This window comes from Canis aureus, chromosome 1 (assembly GCF_053574225.1).
Source record: "Canis aureus isolate CA01 chromosome 1, VMU_Caureus_v.1.0, whole genome shotgun sequence".
NCBI lineage: Eukaryota > Metazoa > Chordata > Mammalia > Carnivora > Canidae > Canis > Canis aureus.
In genome coordinates this window covers 117,476,906-117,492,740 of record NC_135611.1, presented here as the reverse complement: position 1 = coordinate 117,492,740, position 15,835 = coordinate 117,476,906, and the positions used below count along the sequence as shown (strand labels likewise).

General features: G+C 42.2%; 1 pseudogene; it reads right to left on the bottom strand.

Annotated features, from left to right (window-relative positions):
* Nucleotides 1–11,298: 11,298 nt before the first annotated feature.
* Nucleotides 11,299–11,388, bottom strand: LOC144289281 (U6 spliceosomal RNA; annotated as a pseudogene).
* Nucleotides 11,389–15,835: the final 4,447 nt, after the last annotated feature.

The window sequence follows — 15,835 nt, the reverse complement described above, 5'->3', positions numbered from 1 at the left end:
AAAGGACACAGATTAAAAATGACAAAGGGAAGAGACTTGTGGGATCCAAGGGGCCCCAGACACAAGCTTCCCGTTGCTCTCTCCCAGTGCCACCAAGCAAACAGCACTCAATGATCCCAGTCCCAATGTGTGACGACACACCTGGAGTATTGCAGCCAAGGACCCTCACATGAGCCTTGTTGTGCAGGCTCTTTATTGGAGAATCAGTCACATAGTCATGGCTCTTGCCCCATATGACTGACTGTAGCCTCCAGCTCCTCCCAAGGTCAAGCTGACGCTGCATGTCCACAGGTAAACAAAAACACTCTTGCCAAGCAAGATATTCCAAGAGGTTACCTCCCAGGAACTGGGCAAAATTAATCCTTTACTGCATAATCCTCTAATTCACAGGTGTTAAAAGTAGAGGCTCAGAGAAGTAGAGCTACCTACCTGAAGTCACACAGCCAGTGGGTGGCCAAGTATGGGTTTAATGATCCTGTCCCCTAGACCCCGAGGCCTCAAGATTTTAGCCATGCAGTCTCTTTCTGCAATCTTTTATCAGTACCCAATTCACAGAACACGTGACTAGAGTCAGATTATAAATCCAGCAAAGCTTGAGCTAAAAAAAAAGTCTTTAAACTGCTTTTTCTATTCCAATCACAGTTCATGTTAAAACAATACAAAAGGTGGGGATCCCTGGGTGGCGCAGCCGTTTAGCGCCTGCCTTTGGCCCAGGGCACGATCCTGGAGACCCGGGATCGAATCCCACGTCGGGCTCCCGGTGCATGGAGCCTGCTTCTCCCTCTGCCTATGTCTCTGCCTCTCTCTCTCTCTCTCTTTCTCTGTGTGTGACTATCATAAATAAATAAAAAATAATAAAAAAATAAAACAATACAAAAGGAGACAGTGAAAAATTAATCTTTCTCCTATGCCTGAATTTGAACCCCTCAATTTCCTCCCTATAAGGCAATGGGCTATCCTTGCAAAGACAGAATTTCCTATGCACAGAAATGCACCTATATAGTTCCTTGATTTATTACATAATGAGAAAATACTACTCATTTCTTTGCACATTGACTTTATTTTTTTTACTTAACAATGTATTTTGAAAGATCATTCCTATCTCAGCACAAATAACTCCATCTCAAATATGAAAAGTTCTATGTTGTTTCTTCCTTTATCTTTTTAAGATTATTTATTTATTTATTCATGAGAGACAGAGAGAGAGGCAGAGACACAGGCAGAGGGAAAGCAGGCTGCCTGCAGGGAGCCCGATGTGGGACTCGATACCAGGACCCCGGAATCACGCCCTGAGCCAAAGGCAGATGCTGAGCCACCCGGGCACCCCTGTTTCTTCCTTTAATCTTTGTTAGAATCTACCACAAAGCCAGTTGTCTTTTGAGGAGGTTTTGGTTTTTGTTTTTTTAAGATTTTATTTATGGGATTTTATTTATTTATTTATGGATTTTATTTTGTGGGAAGTTTTTTTAAATAATTAATTCAATTTCTTTAATAAATATAGGGCTTTTCATATTTTCTATTTCACAAACTTTCACTCTTTGTGGTTTTCAAGGAGTTGTTACTTCATCTAAATTGTCTATTAACTACAGAATTTGTAGAAATGACCTCTCTTTCACTCTTGATATTGGTCATTTTTGTTCTTTTTCTCTCTTGATTAGTCTAAGGATTTTTTTTAACTAAGGATTTTATCAATCTCATTAATTTCTTTCAAATAATCAACTTGGGCTTTGTTAATTTTCTCTGTGGTTTGCTGATCTGTCTCATTTTTAACATTTGCAGATTGTTCTGTTGTATGGACTCTCATCATTGATGATTTCATTTTCTCTGACACTTAGCATAAAAAATTTGCAAACACAATTTAAAGAATGACCACTGACCATTTATACACCTTCCATCTAGATCCAACAACCTTGCCATATTTGCTTTTTCTCTCCTCTTTTCTTATCTCTTAATGTAAATGTGTGCCCCATACACACATTGAAAGAAGTTATAGTTGAAAGTTGTTATAGTTGAAAGAAGTTATAGTCCTGTGGCAACTCAGGATGCATGTCTTAAGAATAAGAACAGGGGCGCCTGATGGCTCAGTTGATTGAGTGTCTAGCTCTTGGTTTCAGCTCAGGTCAGATCATGGGGCCTTGAATTGAGGCCCATGTTGGGCTCCTCACTCAGCAGGGAGTCTGCTTGAGATTTTCTCCCTCTCTGTCTGCCCCTTCCCCTGCTCATTCTTTCTTCTCTAAAATAATAAATAAATAAATAAATAAATAAATAAATAAATAAATATTCTTTAAAAAAAAAAAAAAAAGGATAAGAATATCCTCCTAGCTGGCTGGGCCGGGCCCCCTCCTGTCTGCAAGGGAAAAAAAAAAAAAGAACAACCTCCTTCCTACATGCCCATACCACCATTCTCACATCTAGGAAAATATCAATAATTCCTTAGTATTTAATATCACATTCACATTCAGATTTATTTAATTGTCTCCATAATAGTTTTCATGGCTGTTATTATCATTTTTTTTAATTTTTATTTATTTATGATAGTCACAGAGAGAGAGAGAGAGGCAGAGACACAGGCAGAGGGAGAAGCAGGCTCCATGCACCGGGAACCCGACGTGGGATTCGATCCCGGGTCTCCAGGATCGTGCCCCGGGCCAAAGGCAGGCGCCAAACTGCTGCGCCACCCAGGGATCCCTGTTATTATCATTTTTTAAACCAGAATCAGTACATGTTCATGCTTTGCATTTGGTTGTTATGTCTCTTTAGTGTTTTGGGTATATTTTTGGTACAGTCCTCAGGATTTTTTTAAAGATTTATTTATTTGAGAGAGAGTGTGTGTGAGCAGGGGGAGAGACAGAGGGAGAGAGAGAGGATCTTAAGCAGACTCCCCAGTGACCATGGAGCCCGACACAGGGCTCAATCCCAGGACCCTGAGACATGATGTGAGCCAAAACCAAGAGTTGGAGACTCAACCAACTGAGGTCACCCAGATGCCCCATGGTTTTTTTAAAAGACAATGTTAACTTTCCAAAAAAGCCCAGGCCAGGTGTCTTGGAGAATGCCTGACCTGCTGTATTTGCCTGGTTATACTCATGTGATGTCATCTACTGTGTTCCTTTATCCTATGTATTTGCTGTAAATCCTGTGTTTTGGTTGAGAGCCATAATTTGGTAGACCAGCCTCCTACTGGAGACCATTTAGGTTGACTCCAGAGTCCCCAGGCCTGATCTCTTAGCCACCATGTTATTAGGCCTTCCAGGCTCCTCAACAACTCTCCCAGGGCAGCCTTGACAGGAGGGTGGGAGACAGGCTAAGTTCAAAGCCTTCCCAGACCTGCCACTTTGGGATTAAGAGGACTAGAGTTCAGGGAGGTAGAGGGAGAAGAGAGAAGCCAGAAACAAAGTTATCTTTTGGGACTAGATTGCAAGAGACCTTAAATATTCATTTTGAAGAGCTGATTTTACCTTGAGTACACTAGGGAGCCATGGAAAATTTTAGCTGTGGAGGAGAAATTCACATTTAGACTTTAAGAAGATTCCTCTGGGAGAGGGCAGGGTTGGAGGGAAAGATCCTCCTGGCTGCCCAGTGGGAGAGTAGATAAAAAGAGGGTCTGAGTCTAGAAGCCAAGGAGGAGACTGAGGCAGGGATGGGGATGCAAGGATGAGGCGGGGCCAGAGTGCAGGTGGAGGAGGGGAGAGATAAACAGGTGCCACGCAGATGGGTAATGGGGGATCCCCCAAATCCTCATGGAGACCCCAAATCCCAAAGGTGACAGTCACAGGTGTGGCATCTGAGGGGCATGGTCTCCTCACTCTAACCCCCAAAAACTTTTCCATGAGAACCCCAGGTTCCAGGGAATCAAGCACAGAGACTCTAGCCAGGTGTGGGGATCAGAAATACTGGTTTCTGATTCCTTCCCCAGATTTCTCCCTTGAAATCTCTAAAGTACCCCATTCTCCTTGCCTGGTAGGAGGAAAGAGTAGTTTAATTTTTTTTTCTTGTTTTCTTTCCCAGGCACAGGCAGCACAACTTAGGTGCTGAGTAACTGTTGAATGAATACATGAAAAAAACAGTATGTCTCATTCCCATTCTGCCACCTCCAGGCCAATGAGTGTTCCACTCCCTGGACCAACCTCAATGTGTGAATCTTCCTGGGAGTTCCCATCTCAGGAATGCCCCTCCCTTGCTCCCCATGGTTCTGAAAAGAAACCTTCAAATGGTCTTCAAAGCCATCATCAGTGTCTCAACATTGGCTGCATACTGAGATCACCTGGGGAGATGATTTTAATTTTTTTAAATTATCATACCAGAAAATAAGTGTGTGTGTGTGTGTGTGTGTGTACAGTTCAATGAATTTTTTCAAGATTTTATTTCCTTATTTGGGGGGGAGAGAGAGAGAGAGAGAGAGAGAGAGAGAGAGAATGAGCAGGGGGGAGGGGCAGAGGGAGAGGAACAAGCAGACCCCCCACTGAGCAGGGAGCCCGACATGGGGCTTGATCCCAGGACCCCAGGATAATGACCTGAACTGAAGGCAGGCGTTTAACTGACTGAACCACCCAGGCACCCCCAGTTCAATGACTTTAACACATATATAAATTGATTTCACACACACACACCCCATTGCAATCAGGATAAAAACAGTTGCATCCTCCCAAAACACTCCTTTTGCAGCCACACCCTCTCCCCACCCGTAACTCCCAATGACCACTGATCTCTTTGCTAACATTGCTGTGGTTTTGCACCGTTGAGAATGTCAAATATACGCAGCCATACAGTACGTCACCTTTGGGACAGGCTTCTTTCACTTAGTGTGAGGTCTTTGAGATCACATAAGTTGCTACATTTAGTTTGCTCCTTTTGACTGCTAAGTAGTATTCTGTCGTGTGGACACATCTCAGCTTGTTTATCCATTAACCTACTGTTTCCAGCATCCGGTTAGCTTTTAAAAATTCTGATAATTGGGCTTCCACCCCCACACAGTCTGATTTCATTGTTCATAGGCATTGGGAATGTTACCAGCTCCCCTGGTGATTAAATGTTCATACCAGCTGAGAACCCTGACCCCCCACAGTCTGGCTCCTATACTTCTCCGACTGAGCTCTTACATCTTCCCCACTCCCACCCTCTTTTACTCCTTGACGTCCCTTAAACACACCAGGCTTCCTCCTGTTCAGGGCCTTTTTACTTATTGTTCCTTTTCACTTAAAACACTTCCCTTTCTAGGGTTCCTGGAGGGCTTAGTCAGTTAAGCATCTGACTCTTGATCTCAGGGTCATGAATTCAAGCTCCATATTGGGATCCAGGCTGGATGTGAAGTTTACTTAAAAAAACAAACAAACAGGAGCACCTGGATGGCTCAGTTGGTTGGATGTCATGATCTCAGGGTTGTGGGATCCGGGCCAAGTCAGGCTCCGTGCTCAGCATGGAATCTACTAGAGATTCTCTTTCTCTCCCTCTGCTCTCCATTCCCCCCACACACACACAACTGCTTGTGCTCTTTCTATCTCTCTATAAAGCAAATAAATCTTTAAACAAACAATTCTTCCCCCTTTTTTAAAAATTCTTCCCTTTCTTATTTGCCTAATTATTTGCGCACATGTCTTCAGGTCTCAGGACTCAAGATACATCCTCAGCAGCCCCTTCTGTGAGGGGGAAGTTTAACCATTCCACACTTGACTTGTAAGTCCTGACATGTTCATTCTTATTTGAACAAATATTTAGTTAATATCTTCGTCTTCACCAGACCGTGAATGTCATGAGGGCAGGGCCAGATTTGTTTATGTCATTAATTTATCCCCAGTGATTAACAGGGAACTTAATTCTTGTTGAATGAATGAATGATTTCATGGATGTATTTGGCATTTGCTGGACACAGGATTTAGCGATTCCTTCTTGCAGCAGTATGCATAAATTGTGGATTAAGACCCCTCCTTGAATCACTGTGATCTTACAAGAAGTAAAAGAGTCCTCAAGAATCACCCCCTCAAAAAAAAAAAAAAATCATGATCTGGCGGAGCATAGAGCAGGGACAGCAGAGAGAGGTAGAGCTGCCCTGACAGTGGTTGCTGAGAACAGCATTGCTACTGAGACCCTAAGTCTCGGGCTATTGGAGAGGTAGGGGATCTTGACTTGGTACTCTTGAGTTAAGCCAAGGCCCTGAGAGGGGCTGGGATAGACCCAGATTAATGGTGACCCTTAAGAACCACCACGACCAGAAGCAAATCCTCTCTGGAAGGCTTCCCCAATTTAAGTTTGTAGGACTCCCAGTAACTAAGATCAGGTAATAGGCTCACACTCAAAGATCACCAAGCACACAAGAAAAGAAGCCACCAGGAGTGAGTGTGTCAGCAAAAGCAATTCTCCAGTTATTCCTGCAAAACTACTTCTAAACTTGGTGGCTTTAAACAACAGCAGTAATTTATTTTGCTTACAAATTGGCAATTTGGACAAGGCTCAGCCTAGCTAGCTTGTTTCTGCTCCATGCAGTCTGAGCAGGGACAGCTCGACTTGAGGCTGAAAGAGTACTTTCTAGATGATATACTCACATATGAGACAGTTTGGTGCTGGCTCTTGGCTGGAAGCTCAGCCAGGGTGGTAGGCTGGGGAGGAGCTTCAGTTCCTCTCCATACGGTGCTTGAGCTTTTTTTTTTTTTTTTAAGATTTTATTTATTTATTCATGAGAAGCAGAGAGAGAGAGAGTGAGAGAGAGAGAGAGAGGCAGACACACAGGCAGAAGGCCCGATGTGGGACTCGATCCCGGGTCTCCAGGATCACACCCTGGGCCAAAGGCGGCGCTAAACCGCTGAGCCACCCGGGCTGCCCTTGAGCTTTTGTACAGCGGGTGGTCGAGTTCTTAGGGTGAGCATCTTAAGGGAACCAAGAAGAAGCTGCATTGTTTTTTATGACCTAGTCTTGGAAGTGTCATTTCTGCCATAGTCATAAACCTGACCAAATCAAGGTGTGGAGGGCACAGATCCCATCTTTCAGTGGATAGTGTCAAGTCACATTGTAAGAAGAACAAATCTTGTGGCCATCTTTGAAAAATACAATCTGCCACAACAACAACAAAAGATTCTGACCCACCCAAAGGACAAAGTTAAGACTGGGGTCAAGTTAAGTTGAAAATGACAGTCTGGATGTGCTTGGATTGCCCAATCAGTTGAGCAGCTGACTCCTGATTTTGGCTCAGGTCATGCATGATCTTGGGGTCCTGGGATTGAGCCCTGCGCAGGGTTGGGCTCTGTGCTCAGTGGGGAGTCTGCTTCAGGATTTTCTCTCCCTCCGCCCCTGCCCCCATTCCCCTTTCAAATAAATAAATAAATATTCTCTATTTAATTTTAATTTTATTTATATATTCATGAGGGACACAGAGAGAGAGAGGCAGAGACATAGGCAGAGGGAGAAGCAGGTCCCACGCAGGGAGCCTGATGCGGGACCCAACCCTGGACCCCGGGATCACTCCCCAAGCCAAAGGTAGATGCCCAACCGCTGAGCCACCAGGGCGTCCCATAATTTTTTTTTTTTTAAAGAAAGGAAATGGGACACCTGGGTGGCTCAGTGGTTGAATATCTGTCTTTGGCTCAGGTCATGGTCCCAGTGTCCTGGGATCGAGTCCCACATCGGGCTCCCTGCAGGGAGCCTGCTTCTCACTCTGCCTATGTCTCTGACTTTCTCTGTGTCTCTCATGAATGGATAAATAAAATCTTAAAAGAGGAGATCCCTGGATGGCTCAGCAGTTTGGCGCCTGCCTTCGGCCCAGGAAGTGATCCTGGAGTCCCAGGATCGAGTCCCGGAATCGAGTCCCACCTTGGGCTCCCTGCATGGAGCCATCTTCTCCCTCCCTCTGCCTGTGTCTCTGACTCTCTTGTCTTTCATGAATAAATGGATAAAATCTTTAAAAAGAAAGAAAGAAGGAAGGAAAGAGAAAGAAAGAAAATGACAGTCTGGGAAGGGGAGAGACTAGGTGGGAAACCTTGAGTGCCTGGTAGAACAAAGAGGATACAATGGTAGCCATGGAAGGTTCTTGAAAGAAATTCCAGATTGTCCTGTGGGTTGTGGTGAGAAGAAAAGGGGCTTTTCTATTAGCAAAGAGACAGTTCTAAGTGGGAGAACAGCTGTGGGGTCAGAGTCCTCTCATGAGTTCTGACTGGGTCACCGGGTAACCCCTAAGTCAATCACTGGGGTTGGAGAGTTAGATACTCTCACTGGCCAAATCCAAGTGGCCATTTGCTAGAGTCCCCAGTCAAGTAGGCTACATCCAATGCACAGAGCCTACCTGAAGTGGGGGACTAGGTATTGCCGCTTCCCAAGAGTCAGCTTGGGAAAGGGTGAATGGACACTGGGTGATAGAACAGTTGGGCTCATGAGTGGTTTTAATGGCTCCAGGAGAAAATACTTAAAAAGAACTTAGTATAGGGATTGGCATGTGGAGACAGCTCATGAAAGCCGTGTGTCTGTCGTCTTTATTATTTCAACTCTTGGCTTGCGACCACTCATAGGATAAAGTACAAATGCCATAAGACGACCTTCATGACCTATGCTGGTCCACCTCACCAGCCTCAATTCCTATCACTCCCCACCTTAACAATTCTCCAGCAGCAATTTTAGGAATATCTCTCTCCTCCCGGTTCTCCCGTGATTCTCTGTGTCTCAGTGCCTTGCACACCTACTCACTTTTTTTTTTAAAGATTTTACCTATTTATTCATGAGAGACACAGAGAGATGGAGAGGCAGAGACATAGGCAGAGGGAGAAGCAGGCTCCCTGTGGGGAGCCCCATGTGGGACTGGATCCCCAGACTCCAGGATCTCACCCTGAGCCCAAGGCAGAGCCACCCAGGGGTCCCATACTCAGTCTTTAAGATTGGGGCTCGGTGACCACTTCACATCAGAGGACACTCCCATTACCACCACCAAGTTTTTATGTCCAGCACAGAGCTCTCCGCTGAGCTCCAGACCCCAATCAATATACAAACCACTTACTTAGAATCTCGGGCTAAATTGGTTCTCTTCAAACGGGGCGGTACCGCCCCCTGGTGGGACTTTTGGAAACTTGCACAAACGTTTTTGGTTGATTGGAGGGCGCTACACTTTTACAGGTGAGGAGCCAGCACTACTAGATCCTGCGTCGGCGCCCTAAACAAATTGAAACCTTCCTAAAAGACGTTTAAAAAGTGTATTAAGGGCAGCCCTGGTGGCGCAGCGGTTTAGCGCCGCTTGTAGCCCGGGGTGTGAGCCTGGAGTCCCGGATCGAGGCCCCCGGGATCGAGTCCCGCGGGGATCGAGTCCCGCGTCGGGCTCCCTGCATGGAGCCTGCTTCTCCCTGTGTCTCTGCCTCTTCTCTCTCTGTGTGTCTCTATGAATAAATAAATAAAAATTTAAAATCCACAAATAAACGAAAATAAAAAGTGTATCAAATATCTGAAATTATTAATAGAACACACAGGCAAATGCATGAAAATTTTGAGTATGGTTTAAAATACACTTTTTCTGAAATGAAACTATAAATAGAGTGAAAATGATAATTTTTTGTTGTTTCAGAATGGCACCCAAGGTTGTTCACCACATAGAAAATTTCAATTCCAACCATAATGCCACTGCTGAGATATAACGTAAAATTTTAACAGTGTAAAAGACATATAAAGAAATGTGCCCATGTTACAGGTGTTCAGTGTGCTAAATTTTGAAGAAGTGACAACATCTGTGTAACTAGCACCCTGGTCAAAGAACAACATTATAACCCCGGAAGCCCTCTTTGTATGGCATTCCACATTCCAGTCACTCTTTCTCTCTGCCCTTGCAAAGATGACCAATCTTGACTCCTAATGCCATAGATCAGTTTTGCCTATTTTAAACTTCAAGCAGATGAAATCATATAGTATGTTCTCTTTGGGGTCTCACTTCTCCAATTCAATACTATGTTTGAGATTTGTCCACACTGTGGAATCAGGAGTTCATTTATCCTCATTGTCATAGTATCTATTGGATGAATATGCAACTGAATTATCTATTCTCTCTGATGGACACTTGGGTAGCCTCCAGTTTCTGGTACCAATGAAGTTTCTAGTTTATGTCTTTTCGTTCACAGATACAACCTTCTCTACTGGGTATAAACCTAGGATTAGGGCAGCCCGGGTGGCTCAGCGGTTTAGCACCGCCTTCAGCCCAGGGCCTGACCCTGGAGACCGGGGATCGAGTCCCACGTCGGGCTCCCTGCATGGAGCCTGCTTCTCCCTCTCTGTGTGTCTCTCCTGAATAAATAAATAAAATCTAGAAAAAAAAAACACCTAGGAGTATACTTATAGGTTTGTAGGGTATGTATATGTTAAGAGTTAGTAGATACAGCTAAACAAGGTGGTTGTGCGAATGTATGCTCCTGTGAGCACATGGTTGTGCCTAAACATTTTTGTTTTGTCCTGTTTTTCTTTTTTCTTCTGGACTTCAGGGACACCAAATAGAGCAACCGTTATCTTTGGTTTATGGGGCATTCTTGTCCATGCAAAGCCCTTTCTCTGATAGTGAGAAATTTAGCTATCATTAATATATTTATTTATTTGATCAATCCGTCTGTATTTAACTGAACTCTGTCCTCGGTATTAGCTTTTTTCACTATGCTAGGGCTCACCCAGCCCACACTGGGCAACTCTCCTGTGCATACTGCTCCCAGTCTGCGTAGGCGCTGACCCCTAACCTTGGGGCTGTCTTGCTCTCCATAATCCTCCCCACCCAATACACATACACATTCTTACCATTTCCAGGCTTGCCTTAGCCTCACAAAACACCTTTAGGACTAAAAGCTGCTTACTTCATTTTCATATCTTGCTTTTCATAGTTCTTTTCATTCATAACTTTGATGGCTTCTCTTTGTAATCAGATTTGTATATTTTGTCAATTCCAAGAACATAGTGTTGGCTTAAAAAAAAAAAAAAAGAGTTTCTAGGGGTGCCTGAATGGCTCAGTCAGTTGGGCATCTGACTCTTCTGGTATCAGCTCAGGTCTCAATCTTCAGGTCGTGAGTTTGAGTCCTGTGCTGGGCTCCATGCTGGGAGTAGAGCCTACTTAAAAAATAAAATAAAATTTGGGGATCCCTGGGTGGCTCAGCAGTTTAGCGTCTGCCTTCTGCCCAGGGCATAATCCTGGAGTCCCGGGATTGAGTCCTGCATCAGGCTCCTTGCATGGAGCCTGCTCTTCTGCCTCTCTCTCTCTCTCTGTGTCTCTCATAAATAAATAAATAAATAAATAACATCTTTAAAAAAATAAAATTTAAAAAAGAATCTCTATTTTACATTATTTTAATTTTCTTTTTTTAAAATATGGATCATTTCTCAATTTGTGTGTCATCCTTGCACAGGGGGCATGCTATCTTCTCTGTGTTGTTCCAATTTGTTTTTTAAGGTTTTATTTATTTGAGAGAGAGAGAGTGAGTGAGTGAGAGAGAGGGAAAGAGGATGAGCAGGGGAGAGGGAGAAAGAGACTTCCCGCGGAGCAGGGAGCACGATGTGGGGCTCCAACCCAGGACTCTGGGATCATGATCTGAGCCGAAGGCAAACGCTTAATCAACTGAGTCACTCAGGCACCCCTGTTCCAATTTTAGTGTATGTGCTGCCAAAGCAAGTAATATTTTAATTTTCTTAAAAGTAGAAGAAATATTTTGTTTTCTTTGGGTTTATTCTATGGTTCATTTTCTAGTCTCCTTTTTTTATTTTTTAAAAAAATTCCCATTTTATTATTATTATTATTATAAATTTTATTAAGTTTAAAATTTTTAATTCCAGTGTAGTTAACATATAATATTATATTAGTTTCAGGTGTATAATACAGTGATTCAACAATTCTGTACATTACTCAGTGCTCATCATAAGTGGGCTCTTGATCCTCTACACCAATTTCCCCCATCCCCCCACCCCCCTCTAGTAACCATCAGTTTGTTCTCTATAATTAAGAATCCATTTCTTGGTTTGTCACTCTTATTTTTTTCTTTTGTTCATTTGTTTTGTTTCTTAAATTCCACATATGAGTTAAATCATATGTTACTTATCTTTCTTTGACTTATTTCACTTAGCTTTACACTCTCTAGCTCCATCAATGTTATTGCAGATGGCAAGATTTCATTCTTTTTTATGGCCGAATAATTTTCCATTATGTATATATATATCACATCTTCTTTATCTATCTATCAATAGACATTTGGGCTGCTTCCATATTTTGGCTATTGTAAATAATGTTGCAATAAACATAGATGTGCATGTAATCCCTTTGAATTAGTGTTTTTGCATTTTGAGGATACCCAGTAGTACAATTACTGGATTGTAAAGTAGTTCCATTTTTAAATTTTGAGGAAACTTCATACCTTTTTCTACAGTGGCTACACCAGTTTGCATTCATACCAACAGTGCATGAGGATTCCTTGTTCTCCACATCCTTGCCAACACTTGTTGTTTCTTGTGGTTTTTATTTTAGCCATTCCGACAGGTGTGAGGTGATATCTCATTGTAGTTTTGATTTGCATTTCCCTGATGGTCAGTGATGTTGAGCATCTTTTCATGTGTTGGCCATCTGTATCTCTTCTTTAGAGAAATGACATTTTCTAGTTTCTTAAGGTAGTCACTTAGTTCATGACTCTGAAGCTTTCTTCTTTTCTAATGTAAGAACTAAAGGGTATAAATTTCCTTCAAAACACTTCTTTTCAAAAAAATGCATTCAAAAAATTTTGATAGGTAGTATCTTCATTTTTTAAAATTGCATTCAAAATTTTTTGATAGGTAGTATCTTCATTTTTTAAAATCCAGTTTTAGATATTTTTTAAAGATTTTATTTATTTATTCACGATAGACACACACAGAGGGGCAGATACATAGGCAGAAGGAGACGCAGGCTCCAAGCAGGGAGCCTGATGCAGAACTCGATCCCAGGACCCCAGGATCATGCCCTGAACCAAAGGCAGATGCTCAACCGCTGAGCCACCCAGCGTCCCTAGGTATTCTTTATTCCTCTTATGATTTCCTTTTCTTTTCTTTTTTTTTAAATTTATTTATGATAGTCACACAGAGAAAGAGAAAGAGAGGCAGAGACATAGGCAGAGGGAGAAGCAGGCTCCATACACCGGGAGCCCGACGTGAGATTCGATCCCGGGTCTCCAGGATCGCGCCCTGGGCCAAAGGCAGGCGCCAAACCGCTGTGCCACCCAGGGATCCCTGATTTCCTTTTCTTAACCCAACTTGAGCTAATCAGATCTGACCTGCCTGGAATTTGGAATAAAGATACCACATTTCAGAGTCAAGCAGTTATGTGGTGTTGGGCTTCATAGTGCTTTAGAACTGGGGGAGCCAATCCCTCGACAAGCCATCATTATGGATAAGGAGGGAAGCTAAATATTTACAAGGAGAGAATGGAGGAAATCTGCTGATGGATTCAGACAAAAGATGAATGGACTAATGAAAGATGAAAAGAACTGGATAGATTTACAGAACCATGAGACCCAGCTGCACTTCCTATTTTTTGCTTCTGTCATGCAGCTTTACAATATATTTTTTAAAATTTTAACATAATTTCAGGGATGCCTGGGTGATGTTGAGGTCTGCCTTTGGCTCAGGGCGTGATCCCGGAGTCCCAGGATCAAGTCCTGCATTGGGATCCCTGCAGGGAGCCTGCTTCTCCCTCTGCCTATGTCTCTGCCTCTCTGTGTGTGTGTCCTCATGAATAAATAAATAAAATCTTTAAAAAAATTTTAACATAATTTCAGATATACCAATATATAGATTCAGATATAAGAATAGTAACAAGAATCTCAATACACTTCACTCACATTCTCCAACAGTCAACATTTTACCACATTTGTTTTAAACTTTTCTATCTCTGTGTATATACACTTTTTTCCCTATCAGCTGTTTGAGAGTAAACTAAAGAGACAATACCCTTTTACCCTAAATGCATAAGTGTACATTTCCTAAGAATAGGATATTCTCTTACACAACCATAGTATAATAGAATTAATACCGATACAATATTATTATGTAGGGACACCTGGGTGGCTTAGTGGTTGAGAGTCTGCCTTCGACCACCTCAGAGCATGATCCTGGGGTCCTGAGATTGAGTCCCACATTGGGTTTCCCTCAGGGAGCCTACTTCTCCCTCTGCCTCTCTCTCTGCCTCTCTCTCTCTGTGTCTCTCATGAATAAATAGTAAATAAAAATCTCAAGAGAAGAAGACAAAGATGAAGACAATGAAGAAGAAAATATTATTATCTAATTTACAATCCTTATTTAGTTTTTCCAGTTGGCCCCATAATACCCTTTATGGAAATTATGTGTTACCCTCAGTTCTGATACCTCTTTAGTCTCCTTTAATCTGAAACAATTCCTCAATGTTCTTTTTTTTAAAACGTTCTTTCTTTTTCTTCTTTTGTGTTGCATGAACTTGACATATATGAAGATTACAGGCCAGTTATTTTATAGAATATCCTTTTATTCTTACCTGTCTTCCTCATTATTAGATTCACATTATACGTTTCACTCTGGAATATCATTGACATTCTATCTAATCCTCAGTGTTTCATACCAGAAGGTTTGTGATGCCGTTTTGATGACTGATGATCTTAACTTTGATCATTTGGTTAAGGTGGCATTTATCATGTTTTCTCAACTATGAAATCATTTTCCCCTTAGAACTAGTAAAATATATATTTTCTTTTAAAATCTCTACTTGAGCTTGAGTGGGTTTCTGCAAATTATCCATTTTTTGTATCCATTAACAAAAGGCCCCCATTTGAACTGGCTTAAGAAAGGGGGTAATTTATGGTTGCAACTAACTAAAACCACCATTCAGATTGGCCTCATTGAGGAGGGGAATTTATTGTCCAGAAGCAGCCCTAACTTCAGGTACAGCTGGATCCAGGAGCTTGTTGTAATCAGGAACTTGTCTCATTCATAGTTATTTAGGTGAGTTAAAAGGAACTAGATTCTGAGCAGACAGAAGCAATAGATATTTGCTATGTTGATTCAGACAATGGCAAAGAGGAAATAAGAAGTGCATGAAGAGACCCAACCACAGCATGGAGCTCCTTTGTGGAATCTTACCCAAACAGCTCAAGTGGTACCCAGCAACCCAGATCCGTGAATATCAGCATATTGTCTCCCCTGGCTACAATGACTGGTTCAGGTATGGGCTTAAAACCCAAGCTGGGCTGAGGGAAAAACAGCCACAGGACTTTCCAGAACTATTGGCAAAAGAGACATTGTGACTGCTGAGCTTATGGAATACCAGCCTAGAGCTGTAAGTGGTCATTTTTCTTTCTTAAATGAAGACTCTACCTGAGGATAAAATCAACACAGAGAAAAGCAGAGCCAAAGACATAGAAAAATAGATCCTTCCTGACTGTGTTTCAGTACTGTACCCAGCAGTGCTTGAGGCCAGCATTTCTCTGATGTTGTCAGCTAGAACAACCAATAAACTCACCTTTCCTGCTTAGCCAGTGTGGAAACAGAATGTTGTGGGTTTCTTCTTTGAAAAAAAAAACACACACACAGAAAAACTCTACTTTTAGAAATGGAATCATCTTTTAAATTAAAGGGGAATTGTTTGGGCCCCAGTGTATTTGTGTATTCAAGTGTTGTAGTATAAAAGCTTATTTTAGTCTGCACTGGTTAAAAAAATTAATATGTTGATGAGCATTTGAACCTACAGTTTCAATAATATGATTAATCAAATAGAAGTGGAGTCATAAGCGAAGATTATACTTAGCTATACTCTCTTTAGCCGTGAAAAGAGGCAGACTTTTCCTTCTGTCTGTTCAATATAAACAATAAAAATTCTCTTGCTGGAAAAAAAAAGAATTCTCTTCCTGAG